We start from the raw sequence: 25,594 nt of genomic DNA on the forward strand, positions 1-25,594 counted from the left end.
TTTACTTAAATCCAAAGCTCTTTACAACGTTTCTTCTCTTCGCCCGCTGAGTGTGACAGTAAAACAAGTTATTTTTAAGCAATGTTTAAACAGCATAACCAAGTGGAAGGGATCATCAATTAATGAAACATTGTAAAACCGAAACACGCCCTGGTTACGGGTACCATCTTGTCCCGTCTTGCCCCATAAAGCATGGCGAGGAAAACATCATTAAGCATCTCGAGCGCCAGGTCTCCTTGCGCCAATTTGACCCGTCTGGCATATTGTCTGACGCCTGTCGAATGCCAGTCCGCGTTGTGGTTATTATTGCAGTGCATCCATGGTACAAACGCTTAGCAGGAGTGCTGCTCGCGTGGATAGATTTCCGTTGTTTTTTTGCCCCGTTTGTTTTGCAAACAGTTCCCACGGCAGTAAAAACCCAACCTGCCTGCCTTGGATACGGCTACCGTGGCACGGTAGTGAGTGAAAGGTGAGCCAAACGAGAACGAGCGAAATGAACTCGTGCCGATTGTGTTGACGTCCATTCGTTCCATTCCTTTACCAGTGAGCCCAAAATACATATCTACCGAAAAAAAAAAATCAAAGAAATTCGCACTTCGATTCGATGCTTTCTTCGGTTTGCCGGGCACCGTAGCTTCGATGCTCTGGACCGACCGAATGCTTCCTGAATGCGACCTCGGATAACTGACATTTGGGGCACTCCCTTTTGTGGAAATCGGAAGCCCGATGAGCGAGAGCGTGATGCTTCTGAGCTGAGAGCTATTTTTGCTCATCGGTTTGCGTGAGAAGGTGTGTCACCGTGAGTTGATGAGATGAGATGAAACCAAAAAAAAACAAGGAAAGTGCTAGAAATACAGCAGTAAGAACTGTTAGGTGAGTTGACCAAAAAGACATGGTTTGTGGTAGCGAGTAATATACTCTGCCCTTCGGTAAAGCTCGTCCCATGTGAGATGGGAACCGATTTTTTTTTGTTACCATCACACACTCTCCGGCTCTCGTGCTTATCTGTTGTGGTGAAGTGTGGCGAGAGCGTAATACAAGGATGAGATGGTACCAGCATCCTAACGATGGAACCTCACCCTTCCGTGTGTGGCTGTGTGTGAGCGGTTGAGCGAGTGAGCTGAGGACGTCATCTCTGCCCGAACGCGTACCCGAACGCACTAGCTCCGCGTGGTCGGGGCTGATGGAGACGGCTTGCTGCGCGTCGAACCGCTGCAGACCTGCGCAGTTGCGCAGCCACTGATCTTTTCTCAGCCATCTCCAGTTGCCTTTGAGCCCGCGGATTGATGAAATCGCCTCGACCGTTTGTTACCGATTGCGATTTGTTGTCAATATTAGATAATTTTCTGTTAACCCAAAATTTAACTGCAAAGCACACGGGCGAACGGGCGAAACGGTAAGCGCCACGCGCGTACGTACGAATAAAAAAAAATAGAACAAACGCGACTGGCAGAGTTTTGGGCAGAATAGTGCGTGTTTTTTTGTTGGCCCCGGGTTCGAAAGTGCTGCAAAAACAGGCTGGTGGACGTGGAAAGGTTTTTTTTTCGGTTCCTCTTCGTTTTTGTTGCTTGCAGTTACGGCACGAAGGAAAAACCGCCGTAACGGAAAACGCCCTACGAAACGAAACGCAGCGAAACACGGCCATCTCGCGTATTTTGTCTCTCCCCCGGTTGCGCTGGGTGGTCGTCTGGTACGACTGATTGTACCCATTCCGTACCCAGTTGGCGTCCGGTAGCAGCAGTGTGGTGGCGATTAGTAGAAAATAACTGCAGCGGTAGCACACCCAGACACCCAGTTATCAGTAGCAGTAGTAGCAGTGCCGCAAAACAAAACCTTTTTTGTGTTTTTTTCTTTGTTTGTCACAAGTAGTAAATGCTTGCACTGTTGAAACCGAGTTAAGGTAGCATCTGGTTAAAACCGAAAAAACAAAACAAACAAAACACAAAAACAGAAGCAGAAGTAGCAGCAGCAGCAGTAGTAGCACCGAGCAACTTTTCTTGGTAAGATAATCCCAAAAGCAGCAGAAGAAAATTGTTGGTCTCCAGATTGAAACCGTTCCGTCTTGGGTTTGTCGTCGCGTGCGTATACTTTTGTTGGTCAGAGGTCACGCATATATTGGCCTTTAAGGAACAATAGGACCCCCCAAAAAGCTTCACAGCAGCAATCTTCCTTTTTTTTTTGTTGGTCAGAGTTGTCATTGTCAGCAACAGCAGTAGCAGCATCAGCACCATCATCATCATTCGTTGTCACCGTTCCCAGAACAGCAACAACAGAGAGACACGTACAGGATAAAGCTCGAAAGAGATGCTCCTGCGAAAGTGAGAGAAAGAGAGAGTGAGAACAGTGTGCGAAGAAAAGAGAAAGCAAGAGAACCAGTGCGTGTGTGTGTGTGTGCGTGTTCGTGTGTGTGTTGCTGTATAAAGCGGACGATTGGTACGCCTTGGTACGCTTGGAAGGATAGAGGAGTAAAGTTGGTGCGGATTTTTTTTTCTGGTTTTGAGATTTTGCGTGGCCGAAAAACGCCTAAACATTTTCCGTTTCTTTTGGGAAAATTCCGCTACATACAAAAACGCCCATCGGGAAAAGTTGGCATAATATGAACAATTTAACTTGTGGATTTGATGTGCTGCTGTGTGACTTAACTAAGCTTGCAGAAGAGACTAATATTTACAGCAGCTGGGGTTTTTTGGGTGGAACTCCTCGAGTACGGTTGTGGTGCGTCAGTACGACACAAACGAACCACACATGTCCTACGAATGGCATCTCAAATATCGGAAATCTTTGGGTTGGTCGCTGCTTTCGTGTACGATGCGTTGATATATGGACTTTTATTACGTACGAGGAGTACTTTAACACATCTAGAGACTCACAGGCGAGTGTTGCGAGTATGTAAATCAATGTTGAAAAAAAAAACAAGTTCTTCCCCATGAACTTCGACTCCATTTTGTGTGTCAATGCGTTTAACTTTTTCGGGTTTTTGTTGTCGATTTAATCGGGGTACAAAATCTGCAAAAAAGCAAAGGCAGTGTGTGAGTGCACGTGTCCGGGGTCGTAATCGTTGCATGTGTCTGTGCGACGGTATGTGTGTACAGTGATGCCTGAGTGTGCTGTACAGTGTTGTGTGGTTGTGTTCGTGCATCCCAGTGGATACGATAGGGCATGCTGCATGCCTGTGTGGACGCGCCTCAGTGTCATATCGGTGACGTGCCAGCTGCAATCCACGTCATCATCACTGGCTGCTCAAACGTAGCTCGATTGGGCGACAGTCGGGTCGGTAATATTAGGGCCGGGTCGTTAGGTGGCCGGGACGAACTGGGCTAACGGGTTGCAACCGATAGTATGGGGAGGTCATACGTCTAGGTCACGGTGTGTTTTCACGGATACTGGTAATTTAGTCACTTTCTTCTCAGTGGTGGTGGTGGTAAATAAATCCAAATGGTGAATTCGGTGCTATGTGAGTGCTGATTGGAGACTGCTTTTTTTTTCTTCTGTTGTTGGTGCGAAGGAAAGTGGGCCACGAGTGCAGTAGTATCCTTTGTGATGGTTGTTCGTATGTTAGCGGTAGCAATAAGCAAAGTGGTGAAGTGGCAAAAGCAGGGAAAAGTTTTGCTTTTGCCATTGTCACGTGAAAGCATTTGGGTTGGGTATTTACTGCCAAAAGGCAACAAGAAAGATGGAACTGAACGATAAAATTATATGGACACGTGGACTTTGATCTATCCAGATATCAAGATATTAGAAGCGTGTACCAATGTACGGTACATTTGTGATAAGAAGAATATCGATACGTTCAGTATCTTCATTTCAGTGACATAAATGTGACAAAAATATTACAGTGTTTTATTAAACGTTTCGTTTTTAAATTTATATTACTTTGAGTATAAATTTGATGATAATTTTACAAGAAATAATACAGCTGAAATAATATTTTTATTACAAAATTGTATAAACCAAAACTTTTCCCGTCAATCATTGTAAAAAAGGATGCATTCAGGATGCTTTAATACAAATAAGGGAAATAGATTTAATTAAAAATTCGTCAGCCCATAGTTAAACTTGACAAAAAGGGTTTACTACGAATCTCAGCAGTTTGTTGTGACGCATTCGTCTCAAATACTCCTTTTACCTGTGGTAATGGAAACTAATCAATTTCACGACCATCTTCAGTTAAGTTGACCGTTTGCGACTGTTGGCTGCTCGTGTAGCGTGAACGATTAGGTCAGTTTGCAACCTGTTACCAAGAGCAGGTAACATCCATCAGCATGTGCAAGAACTAGTTTGCAGAACCAGCTGGCTCTTAACGCAACAGCAAGATGTTGGGTTTGTTTATTGTTAAAAGATGCATCCGCTGACCTGCCGCTTTGATCTTGCGACAAGTTGTAATTTATGCATCGTTTCACCGCGCGTAGTGTGTTGCCATTTAGCCAAACTCGCTTTATGATGTGGTGAGTGCAGATTTAAATGACCGTTTGACATCCTCAGCTGTTGTATCTAAAGGGGCATTTTGGGTTGTTTTGTCTTTAAAGTGTAAGGAAATTTTGTAATTCGGTAACAAAAGGATGGAAGGGAAGTGTTAGAAACATATAAAAGAATCAATTTAATTAGTTAATATGAGATAATTCTTTGTAGACGTGTTCTTCAAATATGCCAGAATAGCATACAACAACATAAATTCCTATATTTTGGCATGTTGTTCAAGAATATCTTGAATAGCCTCGTGCGTTTCGGAAATCTTTGTAAAATATCCTTTATACTTAAAAGCTTTAGAGTTATCTTCACTTGCTTGTCCACCATGCAACATTAATTAATACCAGAAGGCATCATCATTATTTTTTCCCTTTTTCCATGAATGATTTACAATAATAACTTCCTGAACACTTAAAATCCAAATCATCGTGCATCTCGGGAACCACCTGTATATCTACACGCATCGGTTCCGTGTAAACGTAAATGCAATTAAACTATTTCGTCACGCAAATCAAATCGCCCATTACGGCAACGGAAACGAAAATGCTCGTTAGGGCACTAAAACATGTGTACCCCAAAAAGTGGACGTTGCTAGAAATTCGTTGATTGAGAAAAGCTGTGACACAAGCTTTCGGTTCTGTAAGCACCCGGGTTTCGGGTTTGTGCCATGAAGCATGATGAGTTTCACACGGCCCTTCACGGCGCTCCAACTGTCCCCCGGCCAGCTGCTAACTTCACTAATCAGCTCGAAGCACCCAATGGCAGGCACCGATACACAACCCAGAGTGCATAAAACTCAAACAACTGGCAGCACGGTGCGCATAATGATGATGGTTGCAACATGCGGCGTTGACGGCTACGGTGGTACCTTTTGCAATTGCTCTAATCACGTCCGCTGCACTTGGTGGAAACAAATCATCGCAACTGCATACGCGAAACACGTTACCCCCAAAAAAAAAAAACGCAACAGCACCAATGCAACGACCCCGGGACGGTAGTCACGAACGAGCGTAGAACGAGAATCGTTTGCGATTGGCATGGGAAGTTCGCTTTTGCAGATGATAAATCGCTCTGTGTACTTTTGATGATAACGACGCTGTACATCAACGCGTCATAATGAGGCTCCGGGAGTGGTGAAAAAAAATCCCCCCCTCTGGTAAGGATAATGATGGCCGTTTGCTTGCTATCCATGCTAACCGGAACCGGAAGAAAGTACACGGCGCCAAGCAAAAACAAGAGGGAAACAACTTTAAAGAGCGAATGGATTACTTTGGCTCTTTGGAATGTTTGCAGAAAATTAATAATTAAAAACATTTTGTAAAGCACGGCGAAAAAAAACAACACTCACCCGCTCCACTTCATTCTGCTGACGAGAGAGAGAGTAAATAAAGTTGTTTATGGTGTTCGCCCTTGTTCTTGCCGCACTTGGGCTTGGGTTCTTGCCCGGGTTATGATAGCGAAAGCAACGAACGAAATGTGGCTGTAAAATGCAGAAGCGAATCAAACAGATCTCAGCAGAGAACGCAAAACAAGCCAACCAGCAATAGTAAAACGGTGGAACAAAAAGTTTTATTCCACGCTTCGCGGAGACAGGCCGAGACAAGCGCTTTGTTCGCAAGTCGGTCACAAAGTTGGATATTAAAAGCGTGTCCCAACAGCCGGAAAGTGGGAAGTTCAATAAAACGATCATTTTTATCGTGGTTTGAAAAATTTTGTCCCTAAAACTGCGCGCCCAAGTGAGTGCGAGCTTTGGTAGGTTGATGTCTTTTAATTTTTGCTTCCATAATGGTGGCGCTTAAACGACACTGCGTGAAACGTGAGCTGCACTTGTTGTGTTTATTGTACATTTTCACATAAATTGTCACTTTTTACGTGTTTTCTGCCTTACTTTTTCTAAGCTTAGTAGAGATTAAAAAAAAATATTGTCACACTAACTGCTTGTGTTTGAAATAATGAACAGAACGCTTCCCTACTGCATCGCTTGGAAAAGGATAAAATCAGATCCATTAAAAAAAAAAGAAACAAAGTTTTTCAATCAATTTCTAGTTTAAGTTTTAAATTCAATTCCATCCCCTAAACGCTTGTGCGTCAAGTTAGTTGACCGTTGTTTTTTTTGTTGCAATCATGAAAGTTACATGAAATGATGTTTTATGTCCAAAACCATCAGTCCATCCTTTCCGATGAGTATCGCTTTCAACGCGCTCCGGTTCGTCTCGATAACATAATATCCCTCTCGATGATTGATCGACTTTCATCGACCCCTTGGAGAAGCAAACGGCAAGCGAAAAAAGGGGCTAGACACCACCAACCCGTTACGTTACGAGTTCGTCGCATAACAGCGAACGGTGAGAAGCGAAAGAAAAGCCACGCAGAAGAACGAACAAAAAAAAACGGGACACCCAAGCAAGCAAACGGCGACCGTGGTGTGCATGGTTGCATGGACAAGTGTATAATTTAATTTTACTCATTTTGAGCAGACAAGAGCACCGGCAACTGGAAATCAAGTGGGTGCTTAGCCCCACAAGGGTGGAAAAGGAGTGGTTTGGGAATGGGAAAACGGTGTGATTCGTCCTTTTCTGTTCCGTTTTTTTCCTTCACCCGGTGCATCATGTGCATCGTACGGTTTGATTTTGCTTTTTCATTCGCTCCACTTTTAGGGGCGCATTGCACTAAGGGTGTATGCGAACGCAAGGGTGGAAAGAGAGAGAGAGAGAGAGAAAAACGAACAATCTTGCAAACGGAGTGCTTTTTTTGCATGTGCTTTACACTACTGAACGATCTTGATAGTGATTATATTGATGTGTGGTAAGGGTTTTGATGCTACTGCAACGCTGGAAATGTAGGGCGTTAGGTTTGCCGTCAGTTTTGCAATCACGTTCGAGGGTGCATTTACTAATCGCCTTCATTTAATCAGAACAGGTTTTGTGGAGAAGCAACAAAAAGGGAAAAAGTAATGCTGTTATGAAGCAATATTTAATTATAATTGTTTCGTTTATAGTTAATAATTGTTATACATATAACAATTTCAACATAAAATTATATTTGAGTTGTTTAAAAAATCTTTTCGCTAGTCGCTGTCGTTGAAATATTGCTTCAAAGTAACATATTTTTGTCACTTATTCTTCAAATTAAAAAAGTGACATTTTGCTTTTATAGTTATATTTAAAAACTTAATTAACTTGCTTCAAATAAGAACTTGATGAGGATTACTTGAGAAAAAAGTAAAATCTTGCTAAGTCACGCGAAGAAATTTTTAAAATGAAGGGCAACACTGGCAACATTTTTATTCCCAAATTCAATCATAAACTTCCACCCGAACCATTTGATATAATATTGAGAGCTGACAACAAATAAGCTTTAGTCTTCAGGGTTTTTTGCGCATTCGTAAAATGTCGATCCACTTCGGCTGACGCGTACCGTTTTGCTATGATAGCATTGTTTTTGGCATTTTGGAAAGAGCCAAACCAAAATAAGTACATTTGAAAGTTTGAAGTAATTTACAATTGCTCGAAACTTTGTTGTTCGACGTTCACTTCCGGCCCCGAACAAGCCGAACCAAGCGGAATGGGATGAGTGGTGCCATCGACAACAGTTGATCACCTCCACGGGAATCGGTGCGCGGCAACCGAAAACGGTGCAATCGTCGGATGTCGATGGTTGTGTGCGTTGAAAATTTCATACCACACGGTAGCGATAATCAAGTTTTCCTTATCGTTTGCCGTAATGCTTTCGAGCTTCAATGTGTGTGTGTTTTTTTTCTTTCTTGCTTGCTGTTCTCCCTCTCACAGATTTTTGTTCTGCAGAGGCATTTTTTTGGCTTCATCAGCCCAGATCAGCCTCCAGACGAAAAGTGCGAAACTGTACGAAGGTACACTACCAGCAAACGTGAGGCGATAAAGAGTGTGTTCGAATTTCCGATCCTATGGTACAGACACGTTCCAGCTTTCGAACGAAATGTTGCCATCGCCACCCCATACCAGGTGGGGGGACAGAATGGTTATTTTGTTTCACTTTGTTATGTTAATGGCAGGGAAAAAGTCTCCAGCCCTTACGGGGCCTATGGTTGCGTTCGTGAGCGTGTGTTTTGTTTTGTGAGAAATGTTTTGCACTTTTTTGTTTTTTTTTCGGCTTCATTCAGCTCATGTGGAACAAACTCACGAAAGTTCTTGCTTTTGCAAAGGAAACTTTTTCTACGCAAATACGATGATATTTTTAGGGAGAAGCTTTTGTCGCTTTACATGATATGACTATTCAAATGGTAGAATAGAGAAAAAAAGACAGACATATAATTTTCCCTTCAGCAAAACAGCTGAACCTTGGTGCGCAAGTACGCAATGTGAACTAAAAACAACAAAACGTCTCATTTTTATATTTTTACAAAACCATCGCAACGTCATCAGATGATCTTCAGTCGAGGGATAGGCGTTTTGCGTGAAAATCCGACCAAATATTTTCCTTTGGGGGATGTTATTGTTTTGTTCTTAATAAGTGAAAACATGTTGAGGGGAGCATGAAATAAAGAAGGCACGAAGGTGGAAGCCAGAAGTGCCTAAAACCAACATCTTTCCCGCTCCGGTGATAGTAGGAAGGGACTTCCACCAAGGCAAATGATAGAGCTCGTTAAAATAAACATGTATGCTTGTCCCGTCAGCGATATGCGAATAGATTTTTTTCTCTCCCTTTTTGTTGTTGGTGTGGTTGGGGGCGAATGTTTGTGGTGACGTTCGCACACGCAAAGGAAACACAGGAAGCCGAAGTTCCCGAACGAAACACAATCAGGGTGACAAATAGAACAAGCGCCTCCTGTGTGCGTTCGTGTGTGTGTATGTGGATGTTTGTTTTGGGAGCGGCAAGCTGGCAACACTTTCCGTGTTGTGCCTGCAAAAGCGCAAACGCAACTTCTGTGCTACCTCAACAAACGGTTTAGGTTTGGTTTGGAGCACGAAGTGGGAACGATAATGATACGATACAATTTTGGCCGATGAAGCATTTGTAAAGAATGAATTTCACTGCATACGGTAGAGAGTCGACTCCTTAAAAAGGCTAAAATAGTACCGCTTAAGCCTGGCGCTTGTTGTACATCTGCTGATTGGAGTTCATTTTCGGTAAAGCTTGGAATTGAGTGTGATGCCTGTTTTTTTGTTGTTGTTGTTTTGTGCTCGATATCTAATCCAATCGAATCCCGCTGCAAATATGGCATGGTCGGGTAATGATGGTAGGATGTGATTACGTACGACAGCTGCTACTTTTTGCGCTTTTGCAAACACTACCCGATGGGTTTTCACGCGATCATCATCATCATCATAATCAACAGCCGGCAGCAATGGATTGTGTAATGGTTTCTTGAAACGAACGTCTACAAATACCTCTCTCTCTTTTTCTTGGCTTATGGATTTTGAATTTGATATAAAAATTGGTTGTTCTGCATGAAAATTGAGGAAAAGCTTGTAATATAGCTTGTGCTTGATGAATCTTTTCTTATGAGTCTTCAGTAAGAAGTTTTTCGAATCGTTCAATTCACGCAAGATTCGCGAATCTCTAAAGAATCATCTATAAAAAATTTACAATGCTCTGAAGATGCAAAAGCTGGAAATTAATTGCTTATAAATCTATCAGTTCTTAGAAATGAGTAATTTTTTTGAAAGATTTTGATAAATTTGATCGGATGAAATTTCATATTGGAGTATAAGAGCTAAGCCTGGAAGGATTCAAGGATTCGTACATATACATGAATTTATATCAGATTTAACTAACATTTGTAATATAATTAACAAAAAATTGAAGTTTCCAAAAAAAGAAAAAAAGATTCAGAATGAGTGAAAAAAAAATCTAAACAAAGAACCATCAAACCATGCGCCAACGATTAGGTTTCGTTGTTTTTCGACATTTGCTAAAAACATAGCTTTACCAGCAGGCCAAATTTATGCGAACCAACGTACGATGGCATAAAGCCCGATAAAACCTGGGAGGCGAGTGTAAGGTAATGTAAACAAGCTTTAAACATAATCGTCAAAGTCCGTACAGTCAGCTCAGGGATGACACCCGTACCAGTACACACGGTTCCATGTGTATGTCAGCCCCGTTCAGAAGTTGCCTAAGGGATTGGATTTTGCCTTTGTCACTAGGTTAGTGTCCGGCCACTGTCCGGGTAGGTGGAACCTTTCGTACATTGGCCGCAACCTGAGCGATGGCGATATGGAATTGTAGTTTTTACGGATTATTCCGAAAGCAAAATATTGCTGCCGTCACCACCGGGACACGCACGCGGGTAAGTGGCGGAGAATCGATTCCGTGCCGATGTTGCCACCGGTTGCTGGATTAGGGTGGATTATTTTGTACGATAATGACACCCGTTCAGTGAGTGTCAGCAAAATGGCGATGAAGGTTGTACCGACTCCATAATGCTGTCGTTTTATATTGGCAATAATTCTGTAGAGTTGATTGAACACGATTAAAAATTGTACATTTTTGCAAACATGCCAAATCATCGATCGCTACGGATGCTGTATTTTAAGCTAAATTTTGGTTAGTTTCGAAAATAGGCTCAGAATAAATCGGATATGTCTGTCCTTACTGGAAGAAATTTGTAAGCATTATTTGTGTAATATTTCTCCAAAGTAATAATAATGTGTAATTTTATATAAATTGTTATATTTTTATCACCTTTCCTAACATGTCAAATACGAAATAAAATATATATTTTCTAATAATAAACTCAAAAATTTCTACAAAATGTGATAAATTTCCATTTACGCAGAATTTTTAACTGTTTTCCTATGTTTTCTTTTTTCATTTACAGATAATAGTCAATTGGAACGTAAAACAAGGCAGAACACTCCATTTTCGTCCGTTCGACCGATACCGATCGGTTATCGGAGATGGAGCCAAACGTTACCGTTTAAAATTGAATCGGCCCACATACCAATAAATATAGTAAATACGCAAAACTGGGGAAAATTGCTTTAGTAAGCGAAATATTTTCACTCCTTCCCCCCAACTCGCTATCGGAACTCCGTTCCGGTATCGAGCACAAGCAAAATAGAAAAATCGTTCGATAACTTTTTTGCCACACGATTGGGGTATGGCAAAAAGGGAGCTACGGAATAGTAACGATTTGAAAGCGAGGTGAGCCGCAGCTAGTGGAAAATAGCCGTACGAAAGAATGTGCTTACCATCCCGCGCTCATGTGGAGGATCGACGATGCATTGCATGGAAGTGACAGTTTTAGGCAGTGTTTTAGTGCTAGCAGAGTTACGGGATAGCATTGGTACGGTACGGAACTAGGGGGCGGAAAGCAAATCAGGCTTGTTCGAAGCAACGTAAGAGAAGAGAAGCAATGCTGAAAGCGAATCGAGTCCCGTACCATATGAACACAGCTATGGAGAAGGCTTCGTAGAAAATGTATTAAACTAAGCATGAGAATTAATATCGCTTTTTGTAAAACACAAAATTTCCTACTCTACGTACTTCGAATTGAAAGCAATGTGTGTGTGTTTGAAAGCATTATAAATGTCACCCAGGGAGGGAATTAATCGACACTAAGGAATTGATCAAAAAAGCGCATTTAAAATATTACAACTGTACAGAATATTGCGGAGAGGTGTGCATCGTAAGTGTTGCGTTCGATCAGTGTCCAACGTTTCCAACCGTTTTCAAACAATCAAATCCTCATCTCACCTCCGATCGTGCCCTCCCCCCAAAAACCCCACTGATTGTAACGACACGCGCTGTTCAGCTGTTTCAATAGTCAATGGGTGTTTGTATGTGCGTGTCTTGTTCGTGTATCGTCGGTGTACTATTAACGCGCGTGTGTTTCCGTGTTTCCGTGTGTGCATTCGTTCTGTAATACATCCTGCCCGATCGCCGGTGGCCGATGGATCACTCAAGGATTAAAGGCAAACGTCAACTACCCACAAACGGTGGCGGTGAAAGTGTTTGAAGAATAATAACTAGCAGCCATCTTCATTGCCATTCCGTTGCTGCTTGTCAGTATGCGTGTCAGTTCATCATAGTTACCTACACGGTGTACCCGTTGCTAAATATCGTCCATTTCATTACCGTGGCAACGTGCAGGCGTGTTGTTAGCAAAATTTCAATACGCGAACAGTGCGCAGTGTGTTGAGTTCAACGGATACGGTCAACCCGCATAGGAATTGTCATAGGTAGCTTTGAACGAGATTACACAACAACAAACCTCTCTCTCTCTCTCCGACACCCTGTATCATCGTCTCACACACCAGTGTCCACTGCTCAGTACTTCGTGGCAGACACGAGCTTTGACGCGACGGCACTGAGAACGGCGCCATTCAACGAAGGTGCCAAAGGTGCCGCCTTCCTTCAGAAGGAGGCTCCGCATAGGCGCTAGGCTGCCAGCTGCAGGCGATGCACCGGTTTGCGGATCGACCGTAAGTATCACAGCATGCTGAATGTAGTTTTCCCGAACAGACCCCTTTTGGCAAAGGCCTGATAGGTGACCTTAGTGGTGCAGTTTCTTAAATGGATATAAATGATGGTGATGGCCAAGGATATTCGGTGGCTAGTGCGAAGGAGTTGGCTTGATTTCTTTGGCTAACGAAACTACGCTACCGGTCGCCAAGTTTTCTTACTCTATGAAGCATTCTTACGGAACAGAGCTTTGGCTAGCTTAAGGCAACTAATATGTATCGTCCGTACAGCTTGGGTCAGCTCACCTGCAGCCCGGCAAGTTTGGTTTGGTGAGTGTTTCATTTTCACTGTCCCGGTGTTAGCTTTTTCCTCGGTGCCTATGCGGAGTTTCCCGAGATGATTCGGTGTGCTATCTGCTGGGAAGTATATGTTAAGGCGTAAACAGTTCTCAGGCGCAAACACACATCGCAATGCTAGACTGCCTTTGGCAATGGTTGAGTTTTGCAATTTAAATTCCTAGGTCAAGTTCTGGCACTTGAAATCAAGTACGAATAGGCTTTTCAACGTGGGTGGTATGCTGTTTGGAGTAGAACACTCCTCAGAAGAGATGCACGAGTGTCTGCAAGTTCCAAATTGTTTGTCTTCCAGTTTTGTCTTATATCTTGCCTGCAGTACATTGGGAAGGTGGTAGAGGAGAATAGTTCCCAAATTTCACCCCGATGAGAATTTCACCTTGAAGAAGTGAAAGAAATATTTATAAAATATGTTATTTAGTTGTTTTACTTAACTTTTGCAAAATCAAAATGCATTTTGAATGTTTAGTATTTAAACAAATCAGTCTTCTTTGTAATTCTTCGGTGGTTTAATGGTTGAAACGTTAGCTGTCTCACAAATATTGTTATCTGAAACAAGAAACATCTCGTTAAATTGTAATTCGTCTTCCAATTCAATTTCCGAGATCAAATCTATGCCATCATTAATAAAAACAAATCTACCAAGTCTTGCGTTTGCTCGGAACAACAGTAATACAAAAGAAACGATAAGCCTTCACGGCATCGTCTACCCTGCAATGAGCAGACTGTTTTACTGGTTCGGATGGTAGGAAAACAAAACAATAAAACAAAATATAATCCTCGGTGTGTTTTGCCCAAATGGCTTTAAGTCATTAACTGCCTTGGGGGCTGGTAAAATGCCACGGGAATTAGACGCATGAAGAATGATGTTGGAGTAATCCTTGTCCTGAAGTTGGAATGGTTTTTACGTTGAGGAAATAATTTAGAATTTTCCACCATTTAACAATAAGCAATTTGTTATGTTTATTTGTGTTTTGTACTTAATCATCTGACATGTATTTATTAAACTATTTGCTTTAAACGCCTCCTTCTGTAGAATTTGTGTTCTCTTTTTATCAGCTTTACTTTAACTCAACTTCTTTACTTACGGCGTTACAGATTACTTGTCCTTATCTTCAAATATAACTCCTCCTAGCGCCAATGTTTCTCTCACATGCGCGCTTCATATTGAATTAAAAGCAAACGTTTCGAAGAAAAGCTTCTTATCGAATTGATTTTGTTACGGTCCCTTCCGTGCTTGGACGAAACAAATCGTGCACAATCGAGACAAATTGCAAAGTCCCGACAGTTTAATAGTACAGGCAGTTTCGTCGGTTGTTTGTGTTCCAACCGGATCCATCTTTGCATCATTTGTGAGCATTTATTTTAATTTGATTCTCATCGTTGTTGAGCTATTTGCGTTTAACTTTTCTTGGTTTGTGTTTTTTTTGCCTGCTACTGCGAGTTCCATTCCGTTGGAGTTTCTTTTTTTTTTGCAAGCCTTACACAAAAGCATTGTTGTACATGATTGTTCAGATACTTAATACGGAAGATATTTGCCCAAAACTTGAGGTTAACATTAAATGGTTAGTTTCAATGAAGTTGTGTTTCTCTCAAGAAGCGAAAGCCAATATATTTATGTTACTAATTATGCGTCTACTTGCTGCTTAGCGAAAGTAACTGTGCCTGAACTAATTCAATTAAAATCAGCTATTTAACTCTCACCAATTAACCCTAAAGCTTCTTGACTGCATCATCACTAATTTTGGAATTACTTGTGATTCATCTTTTGAAGTTTGATCTCAACTCACTTAACACATACACACACGCAAATGTGCCGCCTTCACCCAGCCACACATGCAATCGTGAAATGGTTTAAGTGCTGATGAAAGCGCCATGTCGTGCATGGGTGTGGCTGTTCGGCTGTACTTTCTGTACCTCGCAATCAAAGTGCGAAGCAAATCACTCCAACGTATTATCGCTTGAACAAACACTTTGACGTTATCTTTCACGCTGAAGACGTTTTATGCTAGCCCCGAAAAAGGGGGTGGGAGAGAAAGACAGTGCTGAGCAGAAGTGACGGTTCTATGCCGGATAATGGAGCTCATGCTAGGCTAATGCTATGCCCGAACACGTCCTTCGATTCATTCGGAGCAGTGCGAATTTATGCGATCCGTGTTTTTTGTTGTTTTTGTTGTTGCTGTTGCTTGTCTGAATTTCAGTTAACTTGCGATGGTTTTTCACTTGCATCGAATGGTTTGCGTTCACAAAATGGTGCCCTGTATGGGAGAGTGAAAATTTTGCTCTTCCAAAACACCGGAAGGGATGGAGGTTATCGTTTATGATACAGCCGCAGTTTCGTTTCTACCCGAAACAACCTCACCCAGAATGGAAACTTTTGTTCACACTGTTATCTCTCATTGGTGTGTTTTTGTGTGTACAATGCCCGGCCCATTCGTGCAGCCTTCTTCAGCCTTAGCTTCATTAGAGTGCTTTTTCCAGAAGCTCGTCCATCGTGAAGCGCACGTTCGTTCTCCTTCGTTCTTGTGCTCTGCAGTGCTGTTTCGCTCTTTATCTCGTATGGTTCATTCTCGTCGCCCCATAGATGGCTATGGTAGAAATCGATGGCCAACTGGGCGCCAACTTTGATGGCGAAGAAGAAAGGAAAAAAAGCAACTCGAAATTTGAACCGCAGGCAAAAGAAACATGGATAATGTGAAGTAAATCTCACAGCCCTCGACAATCCATCCTTAACTAAAAGGGGAACAGATACTGCGTGGCAATGACATCAGATGAACGATGAAAATTTATATCCCTGCGCTGATTGTCGCCAGTGGAGCATGCTGAAGTGAATCAGCGGGATGATTAGCTTGAGTTCTCTGGCACGGTGCCTCGTTGTGGAATGTGCTAATCCATGAATAAATTGGACCGATATTGCTTTCAATGTAATTGATTGGTATAAGCTGTACGGCTCTATCTTAATTGCATTCTTGAGGTATTTGGATATTTTGTTGAGTATCGCTCCGATTTAACAATTTAGTTGAATTTATTTGTTTACTGCAGAATGTTTCCTTTATTTTTTATTATAAATAATTAAATCATAAATTTGTTTGATTTAAAATAGTATTTAAATTTCCGTTTCTTTCTCCGGTTCAGCTATTTTTTTACGGCGAATACACTCCAGAACCAATCGCTATATAAATTCTACTCGTGCAGTAACGCAGCGTTACTGCAGTGTTGGTATAGTTGTTTTTCTAAGCCAGTGTTGTAAAACTTTAATTTGCCCAATATGAAAGCTCAATCAACAAACCCTGCATGTTCACTAGGATTGGTTTCGTTTTTTTGGTTGTTGTACAGGATCTAAGCCTACTTCAACTTATCGAAATGTGAATCGATACGATCAAATGCTCAAAACGATGGTTTGCGGTAGGACGATGCTAAATATTTCTGGCTCAACAAATGGTACAAGTGGTTCGGTTTCCAGAGTGTGATGGCCAAGTGAGAGTATTCAAGAAAGCAAAATGAACCGCATTTTACCACCAGAATATTGAAGCAATTGCACGAAGATTCGACATTTTTGAATAGCTGAGCGGGAATTGCTGGATGGTAGTGGCACGCGTATCTACACCACACAACGGGCGATCAAATCCCATCCAGGCCAAACCCCTGTACGCAGGGCTGACTGTCTCGCTACGGCCAGTAATGACTGGCCAAGACTTCTTCAAGTTGTAATGAATTTAAAAAAAAGAGAGTGAACTCAATACCAGGTGAAGATGCGGGTTAAGGATAAAAGCAATAGCTGGTGAAGATGGTGATAATATTACCAGGATCGGTGAACCGGGCCACTGGTACGCAATTGAACATTGCCAAATTTGAAAAACAGTGAAAACATTCATTAATGTACTGCGTTAAGCCGATCTCATTCGTTGTCGGTGAGGGGTAAGGAATTTTGGATTTCCTTAGACATTTTATTCAAGAAGTTACTACTTTTTAGGTTACAGAAAACGGAATACAATGTCATGCGCTCCGAAAATATTCCTGTTCCGTGGTCGATCCTATAATGACACAATATGAAATCAGGATTGAAGAGACGCCCAGTCTATCTCAAATGTAGTTTTTTCTAGCTTCTATCAAAATCTTCCACACTTGAATTTTCCCTATTTTCTCGATTGTAGTGGAATTATCGTGCGCAATTCCGACTGAGCCAATTTCATTGCGCAATAGTAAATTAATAGAGATAGTAAATTGAAAATTTTAGATGGTTGAAAAGAAGCAATTCAAAACCACGATGGCCGGGCTAACATTAGCCTTGACCAACTTTGAAATCTGCAAAAAGAACGAATAATTCTTAAATCGGATATCAGTAGCTCGCGATGAAGGGTAAGGAACATTTCGATTTGACAAAAAATACTTTCACAGGTTATTTTTTCCTTTGGTTTTTATACCTGATGTTCGAAGCAAATTGGCATATTCAGTCTGTAAGGCTGGATTTCACTGTAAGTACCGTAGTATCGCCAATGTAAGCCGTAATTACATCAGAAAATTTTCAGCTTGATAAAAAAAAACTTTTACTAGATGGGACGAAAACTCAATAGAACATACCTCGGCATTACGTAGGTCTGTTGTGTAGCCCTGTAACCGGGCCTATTAACTAGTTTCATTTAAAACCTAGCAGCTGGTGCTGTGTTTGATGAACTGTTACGGCCAACCGTTCTCTTTGTCATGCAAAATCTACAGTGCTGGATCATTATGAAAATAATTTATTCTCATTAACATAATCAAATGCAATAAATTTCGAACGTAAGGAGATCCGTCCATAGTAATGGTTGTGGCTTCACCATTGTTGAGTTGGGATTTTTTTTCCTCCCCTGTCTGCTGAAAAACACGATTAGTGCTTTCCATCTGTGCTCACGCTTAGATCAGCTTTTGGCTGAATAATTCCCGCAGAGGTAAATGTTTTATTACCGTTCGTGGATGACACGGTTTGCGGCTAAGCTGACAGTTAAGTTGCGCTGTATGAATATTTCGATTGGTGTGTTCACAGGGGAAATGGTGATTTTTGGGGTTTTTGTTTTTACAGTGAGAGTCAAATGAATATAAGATTATGCACAGTCAAGCTATGTTTGACCTGAGGCTTTATAATAAATTCAACATAATAAGATTCCCGTGCGGGCGTTACAGTTGATAATTTATTCATAAAACCTTTGAAAATATTAAAGATTGAAGTACACACAATAGAAATAATCTCAGTCTAATGGAGACGCACGGTGGTTTAAAAAAAAATCTCATACTGATGGAGACGCACGGTGGTTATGAAAAATGGGGTCTCATATGGTTTATGTTATGTTGAAATTCGGTTTAAATCTAAATAATAAAAACTACAACTTATCGCTGAGGAAATTTTTACCATTGTAAGCGTTCACTAAAATGAGGAGAAAATCCTACACGATGGAGACGCACGGTGGTTTTGAAAACGATGTGGTCTATGTTTTGTTGAAATTCTTTTTAAATTTAAAATACAAAAACTACATAGATACACATTCTAATAACAGTTTTCGTTGATAAATTTCTTTGTCATGAATGTTTAAGTTAGTAAAAATTACAATAAAGATCACAATGATGGAGACGCATGGTGTTTTGTACTCGACGTTGTGCTTATTGCCTTATTTTTAACAGAATCTGTTTAATAAACAATTAAAAAATATTTCTAATGCCGTTTATTGCACCATTCTGACTATTGTGACAGTATATCCTTCACAGCAGGTTTGTGTTTTGTGCTTTTCAGCAATTTAATTTGCTTTGTGAGACGTGATTTAATAGCAAGACCAATCCGAGTGTGAAAAATATTCACCACGCTAAGCAACAAACCGTGCTACTGTCTCGGGAGATAGCAAAATCACAACCTATGCTAATCTGATGAGTATCGCGGTGGTTTAACGGCAGCACTAAACGGGTAGAATATCCGGACCTCTATTGTGTTGGGAAACGCTCTAATAATGCGAGTTGCGCCAGTACTTGCAATGATGCATGATCAAGTGAATTGAATGCACGAAAGCAAAAAAGAAAAAGAAAATCAAGCCCGTTCATGCATTGGCCGACAGCAATACATCTCGCTAGCACGAGCGGGTGCTGTTCGGTGGCAAAACCGGATTCGCATGATCCTGTGACTCGTAGGACCTCATACCAGGTTCATAACGAGTACCGAGTAAAGGCACGGTGCTGCTGCTGCAGGCACATTTAATGCGGCATTGCTCGCACACGCCATCGATAAATTTATCGCCGCATCATACATATTTAATTTACGCACAATCTCACCGACTTCCACGGCTCGAAAATCGCTCTAAATCCGACGCTAGCTTCCGGTGACGGTCGAAAATCTCATTGCGATTTCCCAGCGGCCCTTCCGTGTTCCGTGTGGCGCTGTATATTGTGCGTGGCGCAACACGAATGGAACAAATTGAGATGTACGAGTGTGAATTTTATCACACAATCTTATCTCCGTAAGCGGACTGGAAGTGCGATAGATTGTTTCATAAATCAAAGACTTGATCATTACTTCCGGCTTTGTTCGTATTATCGGGAAGGATACTAAGGCAGTTAGTCACTAGATAACTTTAAGCTTTTGCAGCTGCTTGCAAGTGATTTATCTGTGAAAGCACTTAGACAATTTCTGCTCAGCTTTAGTCATATGCTGAATTGTTGTCTGTTGTAAAAGTTTTGTAGAAAAAAAAACCAAAAGTTGATTATACTTCTGACACTTTTAAAATTGAAGAACAGAATAATTCACATTTCAAGAATGGAGGGATTATATTTCTGCTTCTTTTGGAAGAATTTTTAAAGTAGCTCGTCGTAGAGATTGATTGTGGCTAATCCGTGCGACCGTTCACCGAACAACAAACATGAGCCCGATAGTGAAACGATTGTTTTGCGCGTCGTTTCTTGGAAGGTGACGGGCATTTAATTTGCGCCCTGAGAACGAAGAGGTGAAGGAGACTTTCCGACCGAGCACATAAATCTCCTCGATGAACCGCAATGAATGACAACCGAGTGGAGTAAAATTAATGAATTTGCTCGCACCGAAACGCACGCGCGCCATGCCGAAACTACGCGTGCCAAAAGCGGGAAATTCTCTTGCAGCCTTTTTTCCCCGTTTCGCAACGCCGGGTAATATAGTCACGTTTCTGGGCCGGGTTCCTGTTGCCACATAAATATCCAGCGGACATTCTCCTGTCCGAGGATTACCGTGCAGGTTTTTGTGGGGTTTTTCGGTGATGGAATGTAGACACACCCGGACGTGGTGTGGTTTTGCGGGGTATCATCATTAATCATTAAGTTAGTTCAACTGCACTGGGCCCAGGGTTTGGGATTTATGCGAACCACGAGGAATGGGAGAAGAATTTGGAAACGTTTTGGGGAAGGGTGCTGCTCACTTCTGTCCCCTAGCACAGACAGAAGGCCATCGTTTTGGTGATGGTGAGTAAGCAAACATGCAGCTGAGACAAGTTCCACATTTTGTACGAAGGAAACTTTGTGTCTCTACCATCGTTCGAACTATCTGCTGGGCGGCGTGTAATTTGTAGTACAAGTTTCGGTCAGCCCAAGATGAGTAACCGTTCCTGTGGCCGTATAACATAACATGATGCCGCTTGAGCCGGTAATAATCATTGTTTGCGAAGTGCGATTTATTTGGGTTCGCTTTCACCAGGGAGCCCGTTTCAATTAGTGCAACTTTCTGTTGCAATTGCAGCATCTGGATGAATAGCATTTGGTACGTAGATACGCACAAAGAGAAAGCCCTCGAATGCTCTTGCAGGTACGCTCCAGGGAAACGACAAGCACTTGGTTTGCTTACGGCACGGTATAAGATGCACCGTAAGGTTCTTTGTTTGCGTGAATCGAGAGGCTCATCTGTGAGCAATCGTCAAGTAGCGAGCAAAAGCGAGTTATGCTTTCGGTATTGAAACCGTTTTGCAATACTCGGACGATGCTCGTACGGTTATGCAAATGGTTAGAGATTCTACAACAGCCCGGTACAGAGAAGGGGGAGTACGGGAGTATGGGGTGAAGAAAGTTTGCTTCGAGTCGGAAATGAAAGCGCGCATCCTTTTGATTATAAACCTCACGTTTATGTTGGTGATACAGATAGAAAGTCATCATGTATGTTTGTGCATGTGCTTGCGGTACAGGGTTTGGGAAAAGTGGACTGGACGGCACATTGGCCCGTGGTCAACATTCTGCGGCAAAAGTTTCTTCCTCTTCTCCCATGCGGTACATTTTGGCCAGTTAAAATATGTGTGTGTATTCCGATACGATCCTTTCTGTCTGGCGCTGGCAAAAAGAAAATTGCAGCAATCAAGGGGCAAGGAAATGTCCGCTCCGGAGACCGTTAGGGACCGGGGCTTTAGAATTGTCCGACCATATGCCGACAAGCTGGCGGTTCTGTGTGGAATATAATAATATATTTGAAGAAGATTTCCTTTCACTGCGTAGCCAATGGGGGAAATGTCTAGAGCCCAAAGTGCAATAGATAGTTTCGGTGCGAATGTTTCGTGCAGCAATGTTAGGCACGTTTCGGCGTGACGAATGTTGCTTCATAAGCTTGGAAATAATTTAGAAATGTATTCCAACTTCTGCAGTCAAATAATTGGATGTTGTGGTGGCAGAAAGTGGAAGCAAATCGATTTAAATATTGACATTAAATTGGAAATATTTGTACACAAAGCATCTCGATTGGAATTTTATATTTACCAAACCCACGGGAAAAAAAAACTTACTTTCATGTTGTTGATCGCGGATTTGACACGTGCCGCGTAATCTGCATCTTTTTTTCTTAAATGGGTTTATTCGATTCAATTTCATCTGTCATACAAAGTATAAACGAGATTTTGATACAACAAAAGAAAGAAAAAAGTTCAAGCCCGAACCGGTGGAGGATGTCTATAAATAAAGTATAATCAGAGACACGAGCCTGGAGCTTTGCCCATCGGGCCCAAAAGGTGGGTGGCAATTTTCATATTATATTCGTATTTCTCTCCTGTTTCAACGAGCTTTTGTTGGTGTGTAACAATGGGTCGCACCATAGTGATGGAGTTACCGTTGAGGGATAAACAATAACCCCTTGCGTCAATGCCAATGTATGATGATGTGAAGCGACGAGGTAGAGCATAAGATTCGGCGCCAGTGATAACGGGGGTCATGTGTGTGTGTATGTGGGTGGGTGTAAAACAAAACATGAATCCAACCAGTGGATAAGCACCATTAGTTGCGCATGAAGGAGTCTGTGTGCGTACTGTGCTGCGACTTGGTATAAAATATCTGCACGAAAAAAAAAACACTACGCCAAAAAGTGGCATAATTTATTATGCAAATCAAGCCAACAATCGTATGCCGAGTTGTCGAGAGAGAGCGAGAGAGTTAGTGAATGAAAGAGAGGGAAAACATTTCGACCCTTTCCTGTTCTTGTTTCATTCTGCATCTTTTGAACCAATAGGTCCGGAACCGAGATGCCAAAGGGGCTGTGGTATGCATTTAGCGAGAGGTTCACCAGGAGACTCTCACCTGTAGTATGTTTGTTTGGCTCCACCGCGACTGATAAACAACCTATCGTTTCGGTGTTTTTGCTTCCTCTTCCCTTTGCTATCATTTGCCAGGCAAGTTCTGAATCCGCGGCCAAGGGGGATGGCCCTTTTTTCCTGGCAGTGAATTTCCCTACAGACTTGGTGATCATGGCATCGGCAAAAGAGCACTCTTTTCACTTTTTTTTGCACCGCGATTACTCGCGCCATTCCTTTCTCCCCACGCGATTAAAGCATCCATCCACCCAACGGTATGAGGGTTGTGGGCGCAGGTTGAAAGCACCGCCCCGAGATGCATGTTGGTGTTTGGTAAAGAAAATATGTTCTGCGGCTGTTGCTCGTTTTCGTACGGCTTGTGTGGGCCGGCTTTGCTTCCTTCTTTCATTTGCCGTTCACCGCCCATCAGAAACTGCGCCAAAATGAATGTTGGTGGTTGGGCCGGGTGAGAGCAAGCAAAGAAAATGGTGCGTTCATGCAAAATAATAAAGCGTTCATTTAATATTTATATTTATTGATTTTTTTTGTTGTATGTGTGTATGTTGTTGCTGCTCCACTATGGATTCTGCTCTTCGCTTTGGATGGTTTTGTGTATCCATCGCTTACGCTCACGGTGTGTCGCGGTGTCTACCAATCGCATTTGCTTTGGTAAAGAGCCAGTAGAGCATACAGAAATTGCTTCACTTTACCACAAACAGGAACGTTGTGTTGCATCGTATCGATTCGATGTGGCTGTATGAATTGTGTTTGTGCTGAAAGTGAACTTTTGTGGAATTTAAAAGGTTTTGAAATGGCGGAAACTCAATCATCGTGTAATGCAACCAAATTTAATTATTTACTGTTAGTAAATTGAATACCTATTTTATAATAAGGAGTATTCCTCCTGGGATTGTCTTCCAGGGTAAAAAATCCGCGTTGTTTCGAATTTCCGGCTACGTTGTAGTAGAGAAATATAATATATTGCTTAAATTACTATCATAACAACTCTCTTTGATAGTTTACTTTACAGTTTATTTTCATGAAAATTTTACTAAATCGATAAGCTCGTTCTTCAAGAAACAATTTCGTACTATAAGTTCTGGCAATTCTGGGCAATTCGAAGTAATTCTTAGATAATATATTAATCGAAACGTGGAAAATTCGATGTGTTTTCCGAGAACTCAGCATAGATATTATGTAATTCAATAAAACAATTAATTTCGAGATGAACGATAACGATGCTACTACCGTAACGGTGGATTTCACTATATATTACCCCACGAGAAAGGTCCAGCGCTTAGAAAGATTTCATCTTTCTCCACTTCTTTGCCCAACAGCTGTTTGTAGCGTTTACAACCCTCCAACCCCCGTGTGGCTTGAGTGAACGAGTTAGCAGTATTTGTGAAGAAAGCCCACCGTACGGCATAGTGCATGGGCTTAGCCCTAAACTGCTTCGGCATCGTCGACGGGCTGATTCGAGCCGTCATAACTTGTAAACAAAGCATTTTTATGGGAAGGATTATTATTATAACTTCTTTATTATTATCGATGTGTTATGCACGCTCACGGTCCCATGAGATGGTGGCGAAACGATCGGTTTGGGAGTTTTAGGTATGATATGCGTACCGATAGGCGTGACTTAACTTTTTGGGGGATGAAAGCGGCCTATAGAAAATAATGATCGTAATGATAATAGCAAAAGCCAGCAAGGGGTTCGGTGGTGGTATCTGTTTTGCCACTAACTTTGCCAGTGTTTCAGAGGCGAATGAATTAAGTCACTATGCTTTTCGTCGAACATTTTTAACACACGCCTTTAAATTGTTCACTTCAATACAATTAGGTGTTTTTCTGTTTTGCTTAGAAGTGTATGGTTTTACACAAAATTGCTAGTTGTCAGAAAAAATGATTTACTTACAAATTAATCGTATATACGTTGAAAACGAAGATGATGGTCAATTACTCGTTGAAGTAATTTTTATTGTTTAGTACCTTCGATCAAAAATTAATATCATTAATTTAAAATTTAATACATTATTCCTGAAGGTATGCGCAATTCAGAACACTTCCATAGTGAACAAAGAACAAAAATTCATGCTACATTTTTTTGTGAAAGCACAATCACTGTCAGTGTCTATAACACAACTATTCACCACAAAACTGGCACAAAACTATATCGCTGAGCGTCCCAAGCATCGTGTTTGCTATTGTACATTTCTCTTCCACCACTTTAGGCACCGTTTGGTTTTCATTGGATCTTTGCAACAGTGTTTCTTATCTCTTTTTACTCTAGCGTTTACTTAGCGAGTTGCCACAAGAGCACTTAAGGCATTCGAGCAAATTTCAACGAACTGAACGAGAAAATTCCTGGAAGTTATTCCGCAAGTATGGCTTCATCGTAATTATGCTCGATTCGTGGTTTTGCGCGGAATGTAATGTTGCAAAACCTAACGGTGGAATAATTTTCCACACGATTTCCTTCTAGCAGCACTTGGTTTCGGATTGGATAGTACGCAGAATTTTCGCCCGGTGTACCCGGTTGCCAGCTGGGAAACAATTAAACTGGAAAAAAAAATCGGAACTGTGCAGAATGTTACTGAGATAAATTTTCCCAGCCGAAGCATCATGCCTTTTCGTTTGCGCTTCCACGTCCAATCTGTCCATCCTTACAAAACGTACAGTTGGTACCTTATCTTATCAGTCGTTTTATTCAATTTCTCGTCCTAATGAACAACAATCGCGTGAATAATGATGGACGAGAATGTTTTGCCGTTGTTTGCAGAAATGAACCAGAGTGGGTAGTATAATGCTGTGATGGGTGTTGCGATTTTACCACCATCACAATGGCTGGTAAGTGCCGTC

General features: G+C 41.7%; 1 protein-coding gene across 3 annotated transcripts in view; it reads left to right on the top strand.

Moving 5' to 3' along the window:
* Nucleotides 1-1,258: 1,258 nt before the first annotated feature.
* LOC125764701 (acetylcholine receptor subunit alpha-like 1) overlaps nt 1,259-25,594 on the top strand; it is a 53,779-nt gene continuing 29,443 nt past the window's right edge. The window contains exons 1-2 of one of the 3 annotated variants that reach the window (XM_049429215.1): nt 1,259-2,000; nt 11,267-12,872. The gene's annotated coding sequence lies outside the window, so the exon portion shown is untranslated. The other 2 variants (XM_049429216.1, XM_049429217.1) reach the window with 2 other exon arrangements.

The sequence above is a fragment of the Anopheles funestus genome, chromosome 2RL (genome assembly GCF_943734845.2).
Source record: "Anopheles funestus chromosome 2RL, idAnoFuneDA-416_04, whole genome shotgun sequence".
In the NCBI taxonomy this organism is placed as follows: Eukaryota; Metazoa; Arthropoda; class Insecta; order Diptera; family Culicidae; genus Anopheles; species Anopheles funestus.